Genomic DNA, 24699 nt, shown 5'->3' with positions numbered 1-24699 from the left:
TTTCCCTCTATTCTCCTATGTTTTATGTTAAATGCCTCAGTTCTATATTTTTGGTGTGTGTGGTTACCATCAAGTTTATGTAAAGGGTAGTTATATATATACAGTAGTCCATTTTCTTCTGTATATGTGCCTTATTTCAGTTCTTCTTTGCAGATTTCAATCTTTATTCTTTCCCTTTTTCTACTTTTGTTGTCTCAAATTATTACTGTATATGCTGAACATTCATTTCTAAGTTGTAGTAGCTGTTATATTCTTCTTTTTCTAGTGTTTTTTTTTTTGCTCTTACCCATTATGTAATACTTAAGCTTATAATACCCTGTTCTTAATAAGAGTGACATTTTCCTGCTCCTGTCTGCCTGTTAGTCATCCTACTCATAGTTACGTATTTTTTGTTCTTTTGTTTCAGGTAGAGTGACCCACTTCAGTATTTCCAGTAATGTAGGACTTGTGGTGGAGAATTCCATGAGCTTTCATATATCTGGAAAGGTTTTTATTTCTCCTTCATATATAAAGGAGAGATTTGCTGGATATATTATTCTTGGCAGGTAATTTCTTTCTTTCAATAGTGTGAATATTTGGTTCCACCCCCTTCTTGCTTGTAAGGTTTGTGCCGAGAAGTCTGATGACAGTCTAATGGGTTTTCCTATATGTTACAGTAACATATAGGAAAACCCATTGATAATTCTTTCTTTGTCATTAACTTTTGACAGTTTTAATGTAATATGTCTTGGAGAAGGCTTTAGGGGTTGAGATAATTGGATGTTCTCTTTGTTTCTTGGATTCAAGGATCCAATTCTTTCCACAGGTTTGGGAAATTCTCATCAACTATTTGAATATGTTCTCTGTTCCCTTTTCCCACTCTTCTCTTTCTGGTATACCCATTATTCTCATGTCACTTTTTCTGATGGTGTCAGATAGTTCTTGTAGAAATCTTTCATTATTTTTCATTCTCAAGTCTCTCTCTTCTTCCTGTATCTAGATTTCTGTCTTCGATATCACTAATTCTTTCCTCCATCTGGTCAGTTCTATTTCCTAAGCTTGCTATTTCATTCTTCATATTTTTTAGTGTGTTCTTTATCTCCAGAAGTTCTATTTTCTTCTTTTTTATGATTTAAATCTCCTTGGTAAAGTATTCATTTTGTTCATTTATTTTGTTTTTAATTTCTTGGAATTATTGGTCAGACGTTTCTTGCCTCTTGTTGAGTTTTTTCGGAAGTGTAATCTGGAATTCTCTGTCATTTAAATTGCATATTTCTATGTATTTGAGCTTATTTTCTGGAGGTTTTTCACTTTCTAAGTGGTTGTTCATGATGTTTGGTGGACTATTTCTCCATCTAGGCATTAATGGGAGTACTCTGCTTTTTTTTTATTTTTTAAAGAAAATTTATTATGTAGGAGGTTGACAAGAAGAGGTTTTGCTTTTTATGTTCAGTAGGTGGCATCCAAGCCTCTTGGATCTCTGCTTTCATGCTAAAAATGCTCCTCCCTCTTTGGTGGGCTGTGTAACTCCTCTGCGATCAGATTGCTCAGTCCCAGGGCTCCACCCCCATGGAAAGGTGAGATGTGCGATGGAGGTCTGAGTCTCTGAAGAGGTCCTGAAGTCCTAGTATAGCCCCAACAATCAAATGCAAGTTTCCGCTGCTTCCTTCTGACTCAGCCTGACTGGGTTGGGGTGGGATTGATTAAAAGAGTCTGCTGCGTGTGTGGCTGTTTCCCTTCCCTTAGTGATGTCCCCCAGGTTTCATCTATCTTGCTTCAATAGCAAGTCTCTGGTACTGGCTGTCGTGTATGTTTTCAGTTCTGGTTGCACAAATTCCCCTGGGACTCAGTGATGTTAGTTCTGAGAGGGTATTGTGGGGGAGGGCACACTCTGGGTGGTGGGGGGGGTGGGCGCACAGCCAGGCTCCATGACTCAGCCTCTCACTTGGCAATGGCAGTTGCTAAGCCACAGCCTTCACCCTTCCTCACTCAGTCTCTGCCCTATTCTCTGCCCTTATCCCTGGGCTCCACTGTGTGGAATATTCCGATCACTTAGGCAGCACTGCTTCAGCCTTCAAAGGGCCAAAGACCCCACCATGAAATGCCCCCTCCTCCTCTTCCTGCAGGGAGCTTTGGATGCATAATGCAGCTCCTTGTTTTACACTCCTAATCTGCCTCCCAGTCTCATGCGGATTTGCCCATCTTTGGATGCTCTGATGCACAGATCTCTCAGATGTGCTTGTATTCAGGTTGGGTGTTATTTGTTGAGTTGTAGATGTTCAGCTTCTTGTTATTTCAGTGGGAGAGATCCAGGGAAATTCCTCACACCACCATGCTTCTGACATTACACTGATCTCCTACTTTCTTAGACCTTTCCCAGAATTATTCAACCAAAGCCCAACTCCCATAATAAGTTTTTTCTAACACCCTCTTATTAAGACACACCACAGTTCCATATGGAGTCCATTCCTTCTTGCTATGATGAGTAATAAACCTAACTTATTTGACTACAAGTGTGATCCTGGTGGTCTTTGGATGAAGAACAGTGACACATGAGAGATTTACCTTCTAACTCCTTCTATTCTGCCCTACTTCATTCAGCTCAACATTTCCTGCCCCAACCCACAGTAAGCTCCAAACGCCTTTGCTAATGGGCACTTGTACCTGGCAAGCACTCTTCTTGATGGGGCATCTCCAAAACTTCTCAGGCTAGCAAACATTTGTGGGAAACCCATGGTGCCACACAGCCTGTCCTGTGTCCCTTTGCACCTTGCCTCCCCAGCAGATGTCTAACTGAGAATGGAATGTTTGTCTCTTTTTATCAATGCTTGTGATGCCACATTATGTTGGTTTCTCCTTCCTCACTTGGCTTCTTGGGTTGGGGTTGGGGGACAGGCATGGGAGGGGAGGAGAAACATCCTGCATCCTCCTCTCAACTCTCACTCACCCCTAACCTGCTTATATAGAATGGGGGTAAGTGTGTCAGTGGGATTGATTGTAGTAGGGCCATTTGACACTGAGAAACATTCTGCTTCAGTTCTGGCTCTATTTTTAGAATGTGGGGACATGTAGCACCTGTAGTTTAGGGTTGTGGATTGTAGTACTATTTCTGAGGAAGGGAAAAGCCATTCTATTCAATAGTCTGTTATAGTAGTTAGTTATTATCTTTATCATCATTTCATTATTTTTTTCTCCCTCCTCCTTCTTCATCATCATCATCAGTAAGTAGGTCGTTGGGTGATGGAGTGCAGTGTAGATGATCATCCAGCCCAGATGACAGCATGTGAAAAGGAATAAAGCCAGTGGAAATCATTTTGGCACATCCCAGCAACCAGAAAAAGTCTAGCACCACTGAAGTAAGGCACATATGGTGAGAAACAGGGAGAAATGAGTCTAGAGAGAGGGCAGATGCCAGATGACCAAGGGCTTTGCACAGCATGCCCAGGACCATAAACTCCATGGACTGGAGCTTATAGATGACAGTGAGCTATTGAAGGATACACAGAAGAGACAAGATCAGGTTTGAAATGTAGGAAGGTCAGTACAGAAGAGGGGAATAGATTTGGATAGGGACAGACTTGAAGAAGGAATATAATTTCCATAGTGCAGGGGCCACCTGTCACCTAGGCAGTGCCTTTATGTGAATTAGAAAAATGTGTTCTCATTGGGCAGATATAGCACAGATGGTACAAGACCTGGCAAGCAGAAAATGCTTTTGTGCCAATAAAAAGGTGCCTCTTTCTGCTGGGAGGAGGACCCAGCATAGCATGGCCTAGCAGGTTAAGGGAAGACTGAATTTCTGTCTCATTTGCTCCTTAGGCTGGGTGCCCTTGTGCAATGTGTAAACTGCACAGCCTTACAGGGAGCCCAGTCTGGTGCCAACATTGTATCTGGTACAGTATTAGCACTCAATTAAAAATTTTGAAAAAGTAAACGGATGAAAAGGAAGATCAGTTGGACAGCTACTACTATCCACTTCTGTCATCCAGACAGGAATCAATGAGAGCTTGAAGTTAAGTTGTGGCGATGGGAATGGAGGGAATGGATATCATTTGTTGTTCATCCTAGACGCCCTGTGTAGTAAAAGGGGGAACTGTTAATAATTATGCTAGGACAACAAGAATAAATCAAGATTGTCTGAGAAAACAGGGATATGTGATCATCCTATACAGAAGGGAAGGAGTGAATGAGAAATCTGTAAGGAGTAGAATATAGGCCTTGGAGAGTAACTGTAAGAGGAAGTCGAGAGAAACTTCTAATCCCTACGTTATACACCTGAAACTAGTATAATAGTTATAAAATTATATGTCAACTGTAATTGAACATTTAAAAAAATTAATAAAAAGAAACTTTGAAATGTCTTGCATGGGAGACTGGGTGGAAGCTACTGCTAAAGCAGGTTTGTGTTGGAGGAAGGTGACGAGCTTGATTTTGGACACACTGGTTTCTTTACAAAACCAAATCTATCCTTTTTGGAAAATTCTCAAAAGGGAAGGATATTCCTTAGTGATAATAACACAGACATTGCAGGGCATTCAACTTAGCATTATCCCTTGATGTTTGTGTTCTCAGTATATGTATAGTCCTTCAATAATAAAATTTCATTCTTTAATAAAGGGCAGAAACTGATTTCTTATCATCATTCTGCATCTGATCTTTTAAAAGAGTTACAGCTATGCAGGGAAATAGTTAATGATATAATTGAAAAGGCATTAATAGCCTATGAAATTCAATATTTAGAGACACAGAACTTGAAGGGCTCTTTAGGGTTCATTTAATGTTAGGTGATGCTGGAGCATGCTGTTAGACCTGATCATAAGTCATCAGGGTACACAGAAACCTAAGAACTCTTAGAGATCAAAAAGAAGATGGTCTCTCTTGTATTCTGCTTTATTGTTTGACAACCTTTCAAGATTTCAGAAGGTCATTGAATAATAAGCCAACTTCCAAATATACACAGTTGCAAAGAAAATTTAGATTTAAACTCTAATCCTCCCTATGCCACATCTATCATATGAGACCTCTAGGAGTGTCATTTCCTAGCTTAAAAACTATTATTTTACCCTTTAACTTTGAATTAACACAGACTTTTACATTTGTATTCACCTATATAATAAACTAGAGAGCATTGCTTTTTGTGACAATAAGTAGAAAGAAATCTCTTTGGGTTAATCCATTGTTAGGCTCCATTCTTTTTTGCCGTGGGGTAAATGATATGATCATTTGGTGGTAAATGATGCAGTGTCCCCATATAGTCTTCCAGTTGCCTGATTGCATAATTCACCTTGGCAAAGTAGAAAAATAAAAAATAAAGAATGTCTCCTCCTCATTATAAGAGGCCTGGGAGAACATCAAACCAGGATGAATATTTTCATGGAATAAATGGTTCCGTTATCAACTTAACTGTGAATAAAACTTTGTGCTCGTGAAGGGGTTCCGTGGGTGTCTTTGAAAGTTTGGGTGTGTTTATCCTGAGAGCACTGAGTCTTTCCCTTCTGAATAGAGCCTCAGCTAGGATGTTAAGCTGTTGAGTAATAAACTGATGCTTTTTAAAAAAGCTTGTTAAGGGATCAGAATAACAATTATTCCTTTTGCTGATGCTAAAGATTTACTTTTTAAAAGATGATAACTGCATGACATGATTGTTGCTTTAATTACTCTTGCAATGTTTTTATTTACTGCTGGCTGATGTGTCAGCCTTTTAGGTGAATGACAAGCTAATTCCAGTGTTTTCACAAATCTGTAGCTATCAAGCTTCAAATCCAAATTTCTTAACACCAAGCCACCTCCTTCATTAGTGCCATCTTAGAGCATTAATGTTTAATAAAACTGCTTGCTTTTAAAGGGAAATGATGATGTGCTAGAACAAAGGGAATACTGGAAAAATTTAAGTCCATCTTCATTTTTGAATCTTGTTGAGTGGAATTCTCTCAAGTCATTTGAGTATGTTGTTATACCTTATTAAGAGGTAACATTTTTAGATTTTCTCCAAAATTCAAAGGTAAAATTTTGTACTCATGTTATTTGACCCAGGATCCTGGAAGTCTGTGAGATACACTGGTGGCTGGCTTGAAAGTTGGCCTTCAGAAGCAGGGGAGGTTCTCCAGTGATTCTCTTACTGCAGAAAAAAGTGTTTTGGGGATGAGATATTCATGAGACAGGAGAGGGCATACAACTTTAAGAGAAAGGGACTAGTGTCTCCTTGGCCTTCAGTGAAATCTCTTATAGTTCTGTGTGTGGTTTTGGGACTCAGGAATTTATGCACATGGCCAGGGAGCCTAGTGAAAGCTTGAGCAGCCTCCAGGATGGGAAGTAGACCCAACTGAGGTGTCCTGTTAGAAGTGCAACTGAGTGTTGGGAGGGGCTTTATGATGGCAATGACTCCTGTGTGGGGAACCTTTCACCTCTTTAGCCATGGCAATGAGGTGATAGACAGAAGTCTAGGAAATTGATTTACTGAGGGAAAGTGATGCTTTCCAGCTTCATGTACCTCTCAGAAACCATCTTGCTAAATCTTTTCTTATCATAATGTTAATGTAATTCTGTACCAATAGCATTCACCAGAAGAAGCTCGCAGAGGACTGAAAAAAAAGCTATTCCAGAAATAACTGCATTAAACCAATTAGAACATAGATAATTCTTAATCTGAGCCTCTCAAGGTGGCTCTAGGGACTTAAGGGTTTATAACCAAGTAAATACTGTCGATTTACCGCCCCCCAGTTTTATAAGAAGAATGCCCGATTTTTTTTGTTTTCTTTATGAAGCACTTTAAAACCTGCCCTGTAGCTGCATATTTCTACCTTTCTCTTTTAACCTCTCTGGTCTACCAAACTGAAAGACTTCTGGTTCCTTGGATATGCCATCCTCTTTAGACTTCTCATGTATTACTTCTGGAATTCCTTGGAGAAACTGAGCATCTACCTCATTTCTAAGACCTTGTTTTCTCCCTTCGGAATGGAACCCTGCTCTCTTTGCCCATTTCCCTTTGGGAATTGTCTTGGTTCTGAGCCCCAGTTAAGTCTGGACTCCCGCAGTTCATTGCCAGGTCTCTCTGGCGCCTGCCTGCTTGTGTAGACCTCTGTGTACTGTCTACTCCAGAAGTGCAGTTCCTTTTTGCTGGGGCCCTCTGGGTTGGCTACTCACTTGGGCTATGCTCACTCATCTGTGTCCTCTTCTCCCCATCCACGTCCACACCCCAGGCACGTTCCCCCTCAGTCTTTGTAGCTGGATTTGCCCACAAGAGCTTCCTTCTTCTCAGACTTTCTCAATCTCTCCATCCTGCCCTGGTCTGCCTTTGTCAAACCCTTTCTCTTTCCCTGGGGGTTTTTAGGACAGGAAAAATAAACTATGACTGGGCTTATTTGGAATTTGGCTGTTGGAGTCTTGTTCTCTTCTTTTTGGGTCTATTTATAAAACATTCAGGGCTCAGGGAAAGCAAAAACCCTTCTCAGAGGGCTAAGGCACTCCACTCTGACCCCTAAAGCATCCTTGCTCATCTTTCTGGTCTCAGCTCAGACATTACTGTGGGAAGAGCCTTCTCTAACCATATTATTGTCAGATAATTTTTTGGGGGGCGGGGGAGTGATCCCTTTCTTCTCCTATTCCAGTTTTCAGCACTTTCTCATGTGTAGCTTTGAGTGTGTTTTAGAGGGACTCAGGATATTGTGAGGGTGGGTGGGTAGCTCTGTTGGTGGTCCTTGGGGTTAAATGGCTTCTTTGCAGGCTGCACTTAGAATATTAGCGATACCTAAGTTTGCCTTAAGTTTGAAAATCTTTCAACAGTTTTACAAAAAAATATATATATTTTTTAATCCTACATTAAAATCGGTAAAGTTAAAATGGTGACTGGGACAAAAGGGAAACTCATTTGTGTAGGGCTGGTCCTTCTGCCTAACTTGGAAAGACTTCCAAGCTGTATCTCTGAGCGTCTGCTGATGAGACTGTTTCTGGGAGAACATTACTTCTTGAAAAGCACAGCGTATTCTGTGCCTACCGCGTGCCTCAGTTTCACAGGTGCTGCTTTAGGAACCACCGAGATTTGGGATTTCTCTTTCATTTTTTAAAAAATAAGCATTAAGACAGAGGTTCCAAGGCATCAAAGGGTTTTTCTATTGCTCTTTAAGTCTCTATCTCAAAGAATAGTAAATTACATTTGAATATACCCAACACTAGTTTTAGCCCCCTGCTGGTGAGATATTGTTTTTCTTTTATTTTTTTCCAAAAATCCAAGTAGTTCTAGTCCTTTACTTTTTTATTTTTATTCATACATATTTTATTCAAACACGCAATTTTACTATTTTTTATCAAAAGATCACTAAGTTATAATGTAGGGAGGAGGCAAGAGAACTAAAATATTAAATCAAGCTATATTCAGAGACTACGTATGATATGTTGATCAGTTTTGTAGCTAGACCGCGAAGAAGCCCTACTGGAGAGGGAGATGAAGAGAAAGGCCACATCTCAATGAAGTCGTTCATACCCTGTGTACTTCCAGTGTAGCACCAGACCGTATCTGATGATGGAGACTGGGCCTTCCTTCCAATTGTTTCAGAGTCACAAGTGCTTAAGTGTGAACTTGAATGAGGGGAGATGTGGCAGCTATGCTGGGCTGGCACAGCAGAAGCATACTAAGGAGCATGTGGCCCTGGATTCAACCTTCCCTGAAGTTTCCTTTATCGACTTCAGATTTTCACCAAATCTTTGCAACTCTTAGGGAGCAACATTTGGTGAGGCAATCTGATGAACTACATTGATATTTCATCTAACAGGAACGAATTTTCTTAAATGCTTTTTGCATGTTAGCGGGGCTTCATTCCTCCAAGGAATACAGGCATTCAGTGTAAAACTAAAGGGCAAAGAAAAAATAAGTATGGAAGAAGCAGTGCTACTTTAGTGTCCAGGATTTCAAAATGTGATGGAAAGTTGATGCAGGACAGGGCAAATTATCCCAAGTGACGGGGAGACCAATCCCTATACTGAGAGAAGGAGAGGGTCCTTTGGTGGAGAATGAAGAAAGAATTCAACACACATGCCAAAGTTAGTCAACAGGAAAGTTTATTAGAAGAGGGGTAACACTCCACAGACAGAGTGTGGTCACTCAGAGGCAGAGAGTGAGAGGGACAGTGCAAGAGACAGAGAGAGATGGAGAAAAGACACTCAGAGAGACAGAGGAAAGGCACTGAGAGGGACCTCTAGTCCTTCACTTTTTTTTTTTCTCCTAGTCCTTTACTTTTAAGAGCGAAGTAGACACTGAAGATTATCCTCACTGTTAGGGGCTGGTTCAAAGGGAATGGGTGGGGCCATTTTTATCACTTTTTATTATCTCCCATGTTGGAGAAGTGATGGTCAGTGTTACTATTCGATCTGAATTTCATCACCCCATTTGAAGCAGGTTCATAGTTAAGTCCACTTCTGCTCTACAGTAGCAACATGGAACAGCAAACTGGCACAACTTTTGTGGAGAGAGATGTCTCCCAGGATACTCACGAGCCTTACGTGTTCCACCTGTTGCAGTATTTGTTTTTTTTGGAAAAAGTACTTGCAGATCTCAATGTAACTTTCTTAATCTTCATAGATTCTAAATTCCATCTTTTCTTCCCAAGAGAGGAAGTATTGTTAATTTCATGATGAGTGTCAGGGGGGTTATAGGAATTTGATCAAGCAGAGCCTTGATAAGAAAAGCCAGTAGATGCTTTGGAAACGTCCTGTCATTCTGGCCTCAGTAATGGAAGAGAAGGTGGTTGTATTAGTTTTCTTTTGCTGCTTAACAAATTAACCTAAGTTTAGCAGCTTGCAGGATTGACTGGGTTCGCTACTTAGGCTGAAATGAAAGGGTGGTATGGATTGGGTTCTTAACTGGAGGGTCCGAGGGAAGGCTCTATTGCCAAGATCATTCAGGTTGTTGGTAGAATTTAGTTCCTGAGGTGGTAGGACTGAAATCTCCTCATTTTTGCTGGCTGTTGGCTAGATAGCCCTCTGGTCCTTCCATGTGGCTCTCTCCATCTTCAAAGCCAGCAGCAGCACTGTCAAATCCTTCCAGCATTTCAGATCCCTCTGACTTCCTCATCTGCTGCCAGCCAGAGAATACTCTCTGCCTTTAAAGGGTTCGTGAGATTCGACTAGGCTCACCTGGATAATCTCCCTTTTGATTCACTCAAAGCCAATTAATCAGCAATAATTTAACTATATCTGCAAAATCTTTTTGCCACTTAATATAGCATAATTGTGGGCATGATAACATATTTACTGGTCAAGAGATTAGGATAGGAAAGCTTGGGTAGTCAGTTTAGGATTCTGCTTACCACAGTTGTCAAATATTGTCTTCTGAAATTAACTCTTCACTGAAGCCAAGCTCTGTGACTTCCTTTTCTTGCTTTTGTCTGCCTGCGCACCTCACAGTTTGTTGTCTACGTTCTATATTTCATCAATGCAATTTTTCCTGTGGTTTAAAGAGGGGTGTCAGTCTCCCAGGGCACTGATCCCTGGTTTTATCTGTTAATTTTGGACTTTGAAGTTTGGTGTTCCAAGCACCGAATTTTGCTTGGACCACACAAGGAGAAATATGAGAAGCAGACAGCAGCCGGCAGAACTCCCGGCCAGCCTTCAAACCTGTGTGTTTTAGTGTTATGAGTAAATAAGAAATTACTGCTGTATTCACAGACCAACAATTATCTCATTAAATAACTTCTCAGACCTGGCTTTAGCCATTATGAAAGATGTTTTGATAAAGAACATCTGGTGTTGTTTTCAAGTAAATATTATACCATTAAACTTTGATTAAAAACTGATTTAAAATTTTAATAGGCTCCTTCTTTAGAAGATGGCTAAATGCAAAAAGAAAAATCTCACTTATTTAAATTGTTTCCCTCCTCTCTTGTTGCTCTGTTTTAACCAGATTCCCATTAATGAATGTTTAAAACACACACAATTCTGGATGCCGTAAATCTAGATGCATAAATAAGATTACTGTGCCGATACTGCTGTTCTCACTCTTTTACTATTGATACCTCATTTTATTTTTATGCTTTAATTAAATTGAGTATATTTTACGATTCAATTTGCTCTAAAACAACTGCAGTGCATATAATTGACAGTATTTCATCCTTGTTTGAAAGTGCTGAATTGAATTAAACACACCACTTTAATTTCCTTTTACATTTAATCTGTGGGGAAAAAGAAAGACAGAAATAATATGAATTGTATTTCCTTTCCAAGTTGCCCCGATAGGTGAAAATAGCTAACCACCTAGTAATTACTAATAAATACTGAAATGAAATCTTTACTGTTAGCATAACTAATATCCATATAAAAATAGATATTTAGTGGTATGAAGTAATTCTACTTAGTAATTTTTCCCAAATGGTATGTGACAAATAATAAACACATTATTGCTATTCTGTGTACTCCATATAAAGAATATATCTTCAACCATATATTTTAACATATTTTTACTAAAACTATCTTTTTTAGTCTAAATATTTTTGTTTGGAAATGATATGCTGTTTCTATGGAGCAGGGCTCAGCAAACTTTTTGATAAAGAGCCACATTGGAAATATTTTCAACTTTCCAGGCTATGTGATCTTGAAACTACAAAACTCTGCTGTTGTAGAATGAAAGCAGCCACAAATGATATGTGAACAAATTAATGTGTCTATGTTCTAATAAAACTTTACTTACAAAAAACAAGTAGTGGGCTGGGCTTGACCCCTACTGTCAAGTATAATGACCAAACACTGGCTAATGTTCATAGCTGAGAAAAATCAATAGGTCAATTAATGAATTAGGGTCCTGATGTGGATGTTTTTTGTCTTACAAGAGCTTGTCTAAATTTAACCTGTTGATTCCCACATTGGAATTTCTTCCCACATCTTGTATTTTAAATTAGGGACCTAGGCTCATCAATATTTTCACAAGCATAAATTAAGTCAATAAATAATCATCCTGGTGAAAATGCACTATTTTCTCTTCTCTAGTGGTTCAGACTATAATTACAACATGTTTCTCTTATGCAGCAACTTGGCTTAAGTAAGGCCAGACTTTGCAAACTCTCAGATTCATACCACTGTTTTTTAGATTTAGTGCCAGTTTTGGGTGGGAAAAGGGTCCAGTACAGTGAAAAAGCCAGGAAGTGTTTCTTGAATGGAATTTGGGAAATGGATGTATTATTTTGCTAATAAGAAATGGGAATGACCTATGGCCATGCCACCCTAAACGTGCCCGATCTCATCTGATTTCAGAAGCTAAGCAAAGTCAGGCCTGGTTAGTACTTGGATGGGAGACCATCTAGGAATACCAGGTGCTGTAGGCGTAAAAAAAGAAAAAATGGAAATGTCTATCACGTATGATGATGGTTTTTCCCTCATGTACAAATGTGCCTGAAAAATGTAATAGATGTCTGGCCCAGATGCATGTGATATTCCCAAAGTGCCTTTTCACTCACTGCGTTCTGTAGGCACAGCATTCTTATTGAAGAGCAGTTACTGGGTTCTGTGTCAGTTATTTGTGGCGGAATAGCTGCCTTCTGGTCTGTAGTTGCTGACGCAGTTGTTACTTATTAAGGGCATATTGCTCCATGAAAGTCAGAGTTTGGACGATGTTAATTTTCAGAGAAGTGTACATTTGGCCGGCCAAGCAACTTTCTTACATGACTGGGCTGAGGTGGCCCATGCAGAAACAATGCAACCCTCTTTCTTAGAGCACTACGGTTTTGTCATGTAGGCAACATTGCCTTACATGTTTAAACCACAGAGTGTTAAATATCACTCTGCAAAAGGTTGTTGGGGAGGCATTAATAATATTTATACCCACCATTTCATCAAGGGCCTAATATTTTCTAGGAATCTCTTTTTTTGTTGTTGTTTTAGGAATTTCTAACATGTTTTCTCTAATCCTTAGAATAATATCAGATAGGAATTATTAACATTGTTTTATTATTATGGAAATGGAGGCTCAGAGATTTTAATTGACTTGCAGAAGATGGCGAAGCTGGTGAATGGTAGAGCTGGGATTCTTGCTCGGCCCACTTTGGAACCAAAGCCCTGTCTTTCTCGAAGGATGTGTATTTTGATAGAGCAGTGGTTTGCAATGGCCCCACCTGAGAGCAATTAAGTCACAATCTCTAGAGTTGGATCTGGACCTGGATATTTTTCAAAAGCACCCCTGCTGGCATTAACATATAGCCAAAGTTGATAACCATTGGTCTTGAGTAGAATCTAGAGACAACCTGCATTTGGGTAGAGACTGGGCTTATCCTGGTTGTTCTATGGGCAAAATTTATCTTTATTATTCTTGCTGCCTCTTTCCATGTCATTTTGTGCTGCCCCAGCATTCTTCAGTGGCCTCCATCAGGAACAAACTCATAGCAACCTCTTGTATCTGACATGGATGTCACACTTTAGTTTCATCTTACTGTGAATAGGACTGCTAGGGGTTTTTTTGTGGCATTTTATTATCTGATTCTTACCTTTCTCTTGGAAAAGAAGCCTGGAGTAAGTCCCTAGTAGAGGTGGCAATCAGGTTGTTCTTGAATTTGGAGAAAGGAGAAAGGAGAATGGTAGAATCTGGGAAGGGGTAAAACCTTAGTTGAATTCTTGAATGAGGTTATAATATCTAGAGATTGATAGAGGGTATTGGGCTAGGTGGAGTGAACCTTTTTGGCAGAGAGGGAACAGCTTGAGGCAAGATCTGGAAGCAGGGACTACAAGGTGACCTAAAAATTTTTGAGTCCTTAATCTGAACTAGGCCTCTATATGGAGAGTAGCCCAGTTGAATGGGGTAGAGAATAGGCTGCTTGTATACAGATATTTGTAGTGGGAGGTAACTCTGCAAAGGTGGTGAGTCTCCTCTGACACAAGTTTCAGCATCTTCTTCACCTGTAGTTCTAGAGACCCAGCACTTCGCATTCCCTTGGAAAGGGCAGTCCAAGACTCCTCCCCCTTAACCTGGCTGATTGGACCAAGGATGGTTTCCAGGAGTAAAGGCGTAAGTACATTTTCTGGCTAGAGAACCAATTTGAACCAATAGTCACAGATATATCATTGCAGAGGGCACTGGGTGTGGAAGATCATGCATTTACTGAGTGCTGACTACCTACCTCATAGGGCCTATGGCTGTGGTGATGTACAAGACGAAGTCCAACTGTTAGGAGCTTACATTAAAGTAGGGAGATGGACAAGCATATAAATAAGCATATAAATAAGACAATTCCGTGTGGTGATTGTCTTAGTACCATACACTGGGTGGCTTATAAACAACAGAAATTTATCTTTTACAGTTCTAGAGGCTAGAAGTTCGGGATCAGAATGCCAGCATGGTTGAGTTTTGGTGAGGACCTGCTTCCTGGTTTGCTGACAGCCGTCTTTTTGTTGTATCTTCACAAGGCAGAAAGAGGGGTTCATCAAGGTTCCACCTCATGGTCTAATTACCTCGGAAAGGCCCTACCTTCAGATAACCTCAAAGTGGGGATTCAATTTCAACATGAGTTTTGCAGAGGGACACAAACCTTTGGTCCATTGCAGTGATAAAGGCAATTGAATGATATGACAGGGTCATCTGATAGACTATAAATGGGAGAGACAACTATCAAATGGGGCGGGGTCAGAGAAGGTCTTTCCAAGAAGGTGGCAGATTTTAGTAGGCATGGGGGCCATGGCAAACAAACAGGAAACTAGTTGGCAGGGAAGGATTAGTGAGGAAACTAGAGATGGGAGGGGCTATGTGGTCTCAGAGATTTAGGCAGCCACAGGTGATTCATGGTGGATTTCTGTTTTCTTTGAGCATCAGAGCTATTTCCTCCCTTGCATTCCATCAATAACTACACACACACACACACACACACACACACACACACACGCATGCACGCACACGTGCGCTCACACACCCCTCTTTGGAGCTAGCTTGAGTAGGTCTCTCATTTTGCAGGCCATAGCGCTTCAGCCAAAATCAGGGATAAATTAAGGACGATTCTAAATGTCAGGCTGCAGTTTTGGACTTTGTTCTGTCTCAGGAAGGGCTTTTGAGCTGTATAGAGTGCGTCTTCATGTTCTGGTGTCAGGGAAAACATTTCTTTGTTGAGGATGGAAAGCTACCGATTATATTGAGGCATGCATTCCTCTGCCAGCTGCTGGAACAAGAAAAACAACCACCACCACCCTGACTGCCAGCAGTCTGGCCAGCCACCACCTGTTCTCAATGCCTGTGCATTCTGTTTAGCTTAGCGAGGCAGCTCCAAAAGCACCTGGGATGCGAAAACATCCTGAATTTCTCCAAACACCGCAGCAGGGCTGTTTAAACAGCACGATATTCAGGAAATAGTCATTATCTCCACACCTCCTGCATCCAGCAGGGTGGATTATTGGATGAGCTTCAGAGGGCAGCTCCAGCTAGTGCCAAGTCCTAAGCCCAGATCTCTCATCTATGTGGATACACTGCCAGTGGGGCAATGAAACCAGGCTGCTTCTCAGTTTGTTAGAGAGGAATTTGGGCTTGATTTTCTCCCCCTGTGTGGGGTCCTCTCTGCACATCAAATGGACTGTCTGCATCAGCACAAGAAGTGGGTGCAAATTTACAAGGGTGGAAAGGGGAGCGGTAGAGACTGTTGTTGTTGCACACATTTCCCACAGGGGACACTGTGGTCAATTATAAGGGGAAAAGGTGGCTTTAGGAGGAAGAGACACATCTCTCTTCACTTGCCAGGGATATGCTGTCAGACAAAACCTGGTGTTTTCTTCCCTTCGTTTCCCCTTTCCTTCCCACATCTGGCAGCAATCAAAGCTGACCTTCAGAGGTAAAGCAGTTGTTACCAAATTGGGCTGGATGAGGTTCTCATCAGGGAAACAGGTTGGTAGTCAGCAACTATGCAAGACTTTAAAAATAAGTCATTTTCGATGACAAATTGTAACCTTTGGTGTACCCTGATGTGCATGCCTATTCTTTGCTGGTTTTTAAACTTTACTTAAAAGGCAAACCCTTTATTCAAGTGAATTTTGTAGAGCTGTATTAAGAAGCAGGTCAGCTTCCTGGGGAGACAACGATAAGCGATTCTGGAATAAATCAGAACTATGATACTTTTAACTCAGGTTTCCACCTGCCGTTATTTTCAAAAGTGTCGAAATGTATATTGTTCCCAATCCTAATGAAGTAAAGGCCCTCATGTGAAAACAAAAACAAAGGCAAACATAAAACTGTTTGATATGGTGGCGAATTTTGTCAGAATGTTTTTATGACTCCAGCATGCGTGAAGTTCAGTTGGCCCCAACCAACCATAGACAGCCAAACCTAGAGTGGCCAGAAGTTGGCAGCTGCAATTCTAAAACCCAACAATGCATCACTTAGTCCCGCTTACTGAGAATAAATGGTTTGTCATCTAAATTTTAAGCCCTTTCATGCCTCCTAAAATGTATCTGGTTTGGCTACATCTACATTTACATCCTGAATAAGAACACACATTTCAGAAAAGAGAAAGACAAAACAAAACAGGATAAAAGCACAAGAAACACAAAACAAAACAGGATAAAAGCACACTGAAAGAGCTATGTAAGCTGCTTCCATCCGTGAGTCTGAGGGTCTGAGTGTGAGTGAATAGCACTTTGTAGTTAGGGATAATGGAAAATCAGTGAAATGAGAGACAACTGCAAATGAGTTAAAATAATATGTTAATGATGAGTGTATGTAATTGTCTCTTGTTCTGAGCATAAAAGGGTATATAATATTTAATTGACAGAAGTCAATTTCTTTTCTACTCTCACTCTCTACTCTCACCCAATATATAAAGAATTGGTCCAAACCATTATCCATCCGAGAGAACGAACCCATGTGCCTGAGACCAGCCTGCTTAGGTGGACTCGCGTTGCAGTATGTTGAATGAAAGTAAGGCTTCTTGGGTTGAGGTGGGAGCCTCGAGACTCCGGTCTTGGATCTTCTTCTGCCCCACATGGATCATTGTCTGATGGTTTCTACATTCACTAGTCTCTACATTCATTTTTTTCTATACATTCACTAGTCTCTACATTCACTAGTCTTCCCTGACTCTATTCTGGTCTTTTATCCTCCTCTGTGCTGGTGGTTCCTAAATGCCAGTGCTCAGAGCAGCTCTGGCCCCTGATGGAGTTCACACTGCACCGTGAGTGGTGGAGAAAAACAGAAGCTCAGCTTAATGAGTTTTTTCAAAGCCAAATTATTCGATTTAAACCATTTTCTTTCATTATGAGATAATGTCTACCATATTTGTATAGTCGTTAAAATACTCTTAGAAAATGATGAGGATAGATTTTTTAAAATATCCTATTTTTGGGCAAAATATAAAATTATTAGCCCTGTGTTAGTCCTCAGGATTTTTTATTAAAATTATACATGTTTATAAACTAAAATCTGGATAGCAGTGTTTCAAGCTACATTTTAAAAGTGCTCTATGATTTATTGCAAAAAAGGAAACATGGCTTTCTTCTGATTAGAACGTTATATGTGTTCATGAAAACATTTAGAAAGTACAGATACTATAGAATTGGTGACATTAAAAAGTATTAAAGTATAAGTAATCACAGCTTTCCCCACAGCTAGTCTAGTCTCTCCCTTCTAGTTTTGCGCCCTCACATTTCCTTAGAAAAGGATGGAGGCTAGGAGTTAGTGTTTCGCTATGCTACGTGAGAAAATGTGAGGCTGCAGAACTGGGAGAAAGAGAGAGACCATGCTGGTTTTTAGTGGAAAGAACATGGAGCTATTGGAAGAACAGAACAGATCTCAGAGCAAGTGGTTGGGGTGAGAGGGAGAGGAAGAAGGATGGAGTTTTGCATGGACTTGCCAAGGAGAAATATTAAAGAAAAACATTTAAAGAAGTTTCTTCAAGTTTCATGCCATCCTTTTCCAAGTCTCTTCAAAATAATTCTGTAAAGACTTAAATTGCTTTTCAATGTCTTCTTTTGGATTCTTTTGCATGCTAAACTGTGTTGACTATGAAATACCCAGTTTTATTTGGGTTACGAAGAGAAAAAACAAGATGAAAAACTCATAATCCCATCTTCAGAATCTATTAGGTTTTGAAAACATGGTAAGGATAGTGATTCACATTTATTATTTTTTATTCCTCCAGGGAGAGCGAGCACGTCAGAAAATATGTCGTGTCCTTTTCAAGCAGGTAGAAACTGACTAGCCACTGGCTTCTCTAGTGGGATCCTAGTGTCATCATTAGCTGTCTCTACTATGCTGGTTCTTTCTTAAAGGCCTCTGGCTGTTGGAACTTTTGACCAATGCTTTAGGTGCAATTTCAGAGGGCTTGAGACACTAACACCTTCTTTCCTCCTGTGACAAAGAATTCACTTCCACAGGGAGAATTGTTGATCAGACATATTTATTTAGCTTACATGATCATGTTTAGCTTCTAGTACGAAGTAAATATGGATTCCCTTCTGCAACCGTCTATACACGCTTTCATCAAAAACAAATAAATGGCAACAATTTTGGAGTATAAAATGCTACATGATTTCAAAACATCCAAGGCTAAAATAGGTGTAGAACTACACTCGAGTATGCCTTTTCAAAAAGAGTAGAAGGAACCTTCCCTAAAGAAGCTTGCATCTCTCTTCTATCTGGACCTAAGAAGAGGATGCCTTTTAGTTTCTGGAATTCTATACCCAAATGTTTACTTGCTGTTCTTTCATATGATTAACCCTCTTTCTAGTTTTTTTCTCCTCCCTACACTCAACCCAAATCAATTAAAAAAAAATTTTTTTTTGACACAAGGGAGGCTCAACGTAAACATTTTATGGTTAAAAATACCCATATAAATTTATAGAATCATTCAAAAATGTTTTCATAGAAATTTATTTTTTCTTTTCTTTTCTTCTGATAGGAGTAGAGAACCTAATGTCAAAATCTCTTGTTCTGGCAATCTTTAGTTTCTGACCATTTTTTTCTGCAGTGATCAAGGTACCTCCTGCCTTACCCTTTCTTGTCCATTTCTGGATAGTTGCTCTTGACTTCCAGGGATTTCTTGGCACTTCTGAAAACCTTGTGGTTTTTTTCCTCCCATGTCATCTGAGATTACTCTTAATATCATCTTCAGTTTTTTCTGTTGCATGTTAGTCCAACAGACTTGTAGTGAACGGTTTCCATTTGCCAGGCGTATCTTGTGGGACTGGAGATAGATGCAAAGATATTGATACCATGTTTCTGTCCTTGATTGTGGGAGAGGAAAAACATCCACAATGATTCTCTGTGCACAATCCCACCAAACTGTCAACAACCCCCACCATTATGCAAATATGATGATGGTAAATGGGGGAGCTGGGGAAGACACCTGGATCTGCCTGACTCTAGAGATCTGTCTGTGCTCTTTTCACTGTGCCACACACCCCCGGCATGGCTGGAAGGCTGAAGAGGAAGGAAATCCTTCACAGTTTGGAAAAAGAGAACTGCAGTATTTTGAGCATTCACAATATGACCGGCACTTCAGATATATAGCTTAAAGGACATAAACTTTAGTCATTGAACTAGTCTTTGCACTTTCTATATGGAGAGAGGATTGTGATGTTCTCATAATTGGAGGAGTCGGATGCATATTTAGAGACTGAGAGTAAGAGAGTGGAAGAAAGGGAGCATTTATGGTGAGATGGTGGCTGGGGTGGAAAGTTAATATTTCAAAATATAGCAGGAGCAAAATGGACAAGATGAAGAAAAAGTTGAGATGTTTTTCTTGGAAGGGAGGTGGTATAAAATTTATCTTGAGATGAGTTTGAAAGAGGGATGATGGATAATGAGGTGAGTACATTTGAGGATTGAGAGGAGAAAGTTTGGAGAATTTATCCCCAGGTAGGTTTTCTCAGAGGCCAGTAAGTCCTGTGATCAAGTATACAGTGTATACTCTCAGATGAGTTTGTCTGTCCTAACACACAAGAGGTAAACTGAGACACATGAAATAGGCAGGATGGGAGCAGTGACATGTCCAGTGCTACCTCTGAAAAGAGGTGATAAAGAGGCCACGATTCTGTGCATGGTGATAAACTTTATATTTAGATAAACTTTGTATTCACATAAAACAAGCCAGAAAAGAAAGTTAATGACTATGGCAGCTCTGGGCAATCACAGGATCCATTTAGAGCAGAATTTCAGTCAGTAGAGACTTTTCTGAAAATAGATGATAAAGACGCCATGATTCCTTGCACGATCTAAGGATCATTTGAGAGTTGGGGGAGGGAACTGACTTCGCTCTTACTTGGGGGAGGAAGAAGGATGATTAAGTCAGAAGGAGACAGATGATTAAGTCATTAGTTAGACAAAGCAAGAGCTGACAACAATGATAAAGCATTGGTATGTCTAAGGGGCTTTTTTTTTGATGCTGTTCTAACTGCAATATATTATACTTTAAAAAAAGAAGGTGAAGTCAACTAATTTGTCTTGCTGATTATATAAAGCATTAAAAACCTATTTAATGACACTCAATTATATTGAATGGTGTGTTCTCCTCTTCAGTTATTCCCTGCCTCCTGTGTGTTTCCCCACTGGCCATTTCCCTCATCAGGCACCTGGGGGCAACAAACAGAGTGAATTATAGAGCTAGAAAGGCATGAAAAAACTCTCTGGGACTTCCCAAGTTTCCAGAAGTGTTCTGGACTGATTTCTCTTATAAACTGGATTGGAATTTTACTCGAGTTGATCCTGGGCTAAATTAGAAAGTAGATGTCTGTGGCATCTGTCGGCATTTCCTCTCTGTGACTCACTCTTCCTCTTCCTCATGTCTCTCCCTAACTGAGATGTTTCATAAAACCCTGTGCTCAGTGCCTGTCAACTTAGAGGATATCTCTGGGATGTAGAAATAATATTTAGCCCTCTCTATGTTATTAGAATTTTTATAAGGGCCACTTAGAGACTCTAATTTGATTGAACTCTAATGAAACCAATCTATAATGGTGAAATTTTGGGTATAATAGGTTGCTGAGGGAAAGTTTTTGGGTTAGGGGAAACCTTGGGGGACATTTGAATTCTATGATTCTTATTCTGGGATAAACTTTGTATTTAGAATCTCTAAGCTCACCAGACTCTGCTGTCCTGGGTTATGAGCAGCATGGTGCCAGAGGTTGTGAGTAGCATGAAACTGACACTCAGACAGGCTGTTCTTTTCCTCTGTTGACCAGCAATGACCAACCATCCACCTCCTGCACGGTTGACAAATATCCTGGTAGCCAAATTAGCCAGTAATGCTTAATACTTTTAAACATCATAAAGTGATAAAAAAAAAAATTATCAAGGATGGAATTTGGTCTGGCTGGGGAGAGATGATGTCTTCTGTACATGTTCTACTTTCCATTTGGTCCCACTCACAGGGAAGCATCGGGTGTGTACAGCTTGCAGTAGGTCAGGCTATTGGAGAGTTAAGTTGTCAAATGGTGGCTGAGCCTGGGAAAATGAGGTGACTTCTGAGGAATTCAGTTTTGAGAAAGATGAAAGAATATGCAAGTGCCCTCATCTTAGTCAAATGGAGGCCATCACTTTGGCTTTGGCTTTTGTGCACAATACACTGGGACCTTAGAAATGAAGATCAAAAAATCTAGGATGGAAAATTGGGGAATATCCAGCCTGACCTGGGTGTGGGCATCTCTTCTGCCTTGTCTTGTCTTTCACTGCAAATCAGTCTGTAAGGAATAGGCAACAGCAGCTTCAACTCATGCACATGTGAAGAATGGTGACTTTACATTATACGTGGTGAAATTCACAGCCAGCAATCAATATGTATTTTCAGGCATAGAACCATCATTCATTTCTGTTATCAAAGACTTTCAGGCAGAAATCATATCTCTTGTGACTTGAATACACAGCATTTCAACTGCTGTATTACTGTGGCTGAGAACAGAGCTCTGCTCTGACTGGCATTTAGCTGCTGAAATTTTCTGAACTGCCATTTGTATTGGGATATTGAGGACAAGTGAGTTTGGGGAGAAAGGGAAGAAGAAGAGAGGGAAAGAAAAAGTTGTTTGCAGGGAAAAATCTATTTTTGTTTGCTTGAGGCAGCGTAACTTTTTATCATTGACACTGATTGTAATGTTGATTTAACTTTTGTATTGGGGTTATTGATTTGACAGTGAAATGCCAGACATCAGCCTTATCTAATGATGGCTGGCACAATCAGAATTTCAGACCCAGCATGATGAAGAGGAGGAAAGGCTACCAGAAGATAAAGAGTCTTGTCCTGGCTCTTCGAAGAATTCTCTGGGTAACACTAGACAAGTCACCTTACTTCTGTGGGTTTCAGATTTTGCATCTAATCAGGAGATAGATGTGGAATACCTGACTTAAGGTCCCCTGTAGCTCTAAAAGTCTTCAATTCTGTGATTGGGGTCATGTTTTACTCTTCATTAATATAATAAATGCATAAAACAAGGCAGGTATCTATTGAACGACTCTAGGTTGTTTCCATCTCTTTGCTGTGACAAACAATTCTTCAGTGAACTTCATGATTGTACATTATACATATTTCCATACTTGTGAGAACATTTCTGAATAGTGTATTTCTGGAAGTAGAATTGCTAGGACAAGAGTTATACATACGAAAAAAATTTTATAGATACTAACAAGTTGCCTACCAAAAGCTGTATTGATTTATACTCTGTACCCATTAAAATACTTTCTGTGTCAGGTGATAGAAAAGTCAACCAAAAGTGGAGTAAGAAAATTTAATGGACTTTGTTCCAAAAGTCCACAGAGGAGCTGGTTTCAGGCATGGTTGGATACAGGATCAGAAAAAATGTTGTCTGGCTTCTGGCCTCCCAGCTCTACTATCTCTTTGGTTGCTCTATCTCAGACAAGTCTCCCTTCATGGGATTAAAACAGCTGTGGAGTTCTAGGCTTCATTTCAAGTTCTCATCTAGTGAGAAATATCACATTTCTATCCTAGAAGTTTCAGTGTGTCATTTGCTTTGATGGTTCATGTGCCCATTTCTGAACCAGTCAGAGTGCTCAGGGCCATGAAGGCATTCATTGGCCACACCTGGAACTGGATGTAGAGTCAACTTCACCAGAACTGTGTGGTCTGAGAAAGGGGCAGGGTGGCTGACCAATTAGAGTTGGCAGCTTTTCTGGAAGTAGGGTCAATGAAGAGAGTGTGAAATCAGTAAAGATGTAGGGAGACAGATCCTTTCACGTGGATTTAGGAGCTTAGATTTTGTTCTATATTGAGAGTTGACATTTAGAAGAGTTGGTATAGAGAATCAATTAGGTGATATGATTTAAATGATATCCTTTGCACTACTGGTTGGGACTACTGAAATGTTTTTAAGAGATATTATTATATAACGTTAGCTTTACAACTGAAAAAGGAACACGGTCCTCTTAAAAGAAGGTATGTATATATTAAATAACAAAAGTATCTTAATAGTTGTGTTAAGGTTGCTATGGAAATGACTGAATGCAGATTTTAAGTTCCTTGAAGTTAGCAATCTGTGGAGAGAAGGAGTTTGGAGGAGGTTTTATCTATCTATCTATCTATCTATCTATCTATCTATTTAAGGAAAGAGAAAAGTCTTAAGGTGGGGACAAAAAGAGCTTGAGGTTTTTAATCTAGACGACACCTTCCAGATTTAGGCCAGTGGTTCTCAAATTTGAGTGAGAATCACCTGGAAATTTTGTTAAAGCACAGATTTCTGGATTTCATTCCAGAGATTCTAATTTAATAGTTCTGGATAGGGCTCATATATTTGCATTCCTAATAAATTCCCCAATGATGCTGATGCTGGTGCTTCTGAGGGGACGTTGGGACCACACCTTGAGAACCAATGATCTAGGCAACTTCCCTTCTTCTCAGTTTACAGATGGGGAAATTGAAACTTGGAGAGGTGAGGAACTAGCTCAAGGTGACCTTGAGAGTAAGCAGAGGAGCTGGGGTTAGAATCAACTCTCCTCTCTTCCCTTCCCCTCCCCTTCTCTCTGTAAGGAAACTGAGCTCCAGGTTGATTATTGCCAAAGTTATAGAGCAGAGTTAAGAAAGAAGCCAAACCTATAAGCTTGCACTCTCTCTGTCTGTCTCAAGAGTTTCCACTCCTAGAGAAGTAATGCACTAGGAAATTATGGGGTTTTGCTTTCAGTAGCCGGATTACTCAGAAAATGTTTTCCTTCAAAGCAGAGAACAGAGAGTCCGCATTGTTAGGCAGACTGAATCCTAAGCCCTGTGACAGAGGGAAACTCAGCAGTAATCAGAAACCTCTCTGGCTTGGAAAAAAGATACCTGTAGCTAATGTCAGGGAGGAAAAACTTTCCTCTACCCTCTTATGTTCAGTAACTGGAGGCCTGTGAATTAAACAGATTGACAAGAGAAAAAAAAAGCATACAATTTAATCAATATTTTATTAGCACCAAGCTCACAGAACACAAGTGAAACTCAAAGGAGTGGTTAGAGTAGGGCGTGTGTATACCATTTTAACAAAGGAAAGTGGGTTTGGGCATCAAGGGATGATAAACTGTGGGGAAGTGACTAATATATGGGGTAACTAATGGAAGACAAAGGTTATTTAGTAACGTATGTTTATGGGAACTCTTTCCAGTGTGATAAGAATGCTCTTCTTTTCCTGGTATGGGATGGGGAGAGGAATACTTTCAGAAAGGTAAGAGGAAGGCAGAAAACTCTTTCTGCATCTGTTGACTCTTAGTTGCCTTTAGCTCAAAATAATCTGTATGCCAAAGTAGCATATTTTGCGGTGCATATTCTGGACCCCTTCAGTGGATAGAGGAATCAGAGA

The 24699-nt window shown here is 40.1% G+C and overlaps 1 long non-coding RNA gene and 1 pseudogene across 1 annotated transcript in view; both read left to right on the top strand.

Moving 5' to 3' along the window:
* The window catches only part of LOC107517718, a 71042-nt gene that overhangs the window by 7393 nt on the left and 38950 nt on the right, over window positions 1-24699 (top strand). The window lies entirely within an intron of this gene.
* On the top strand, window positions 12169-12287 carry LOC118609069 (annotated as a pseudogene).

This window comes from Rousettus aegyptiacus, unplaced genomic scaffold, assembly GCF_014176215.1.
Source record: "Rousettus aegyptiacus isolate mRouAeg1 unplaced genomic scaffold, mRouAeg1.p scaffold_m13_p_10, whole genome shotgun sequence".
Taxonomy (NCBI): domain Eukaryota; kingdom Metazoa; phylum Chordata; class Mammalia; order Chiroptera; family Pteropodidae; genus Rousettus; species Rousettus aegyptiacus.
The sequence above is the reverse complement of the archived record's forward strand: the minus strand, read 5'-3'. Positions and strand labels throughout refer to the sequence as shown.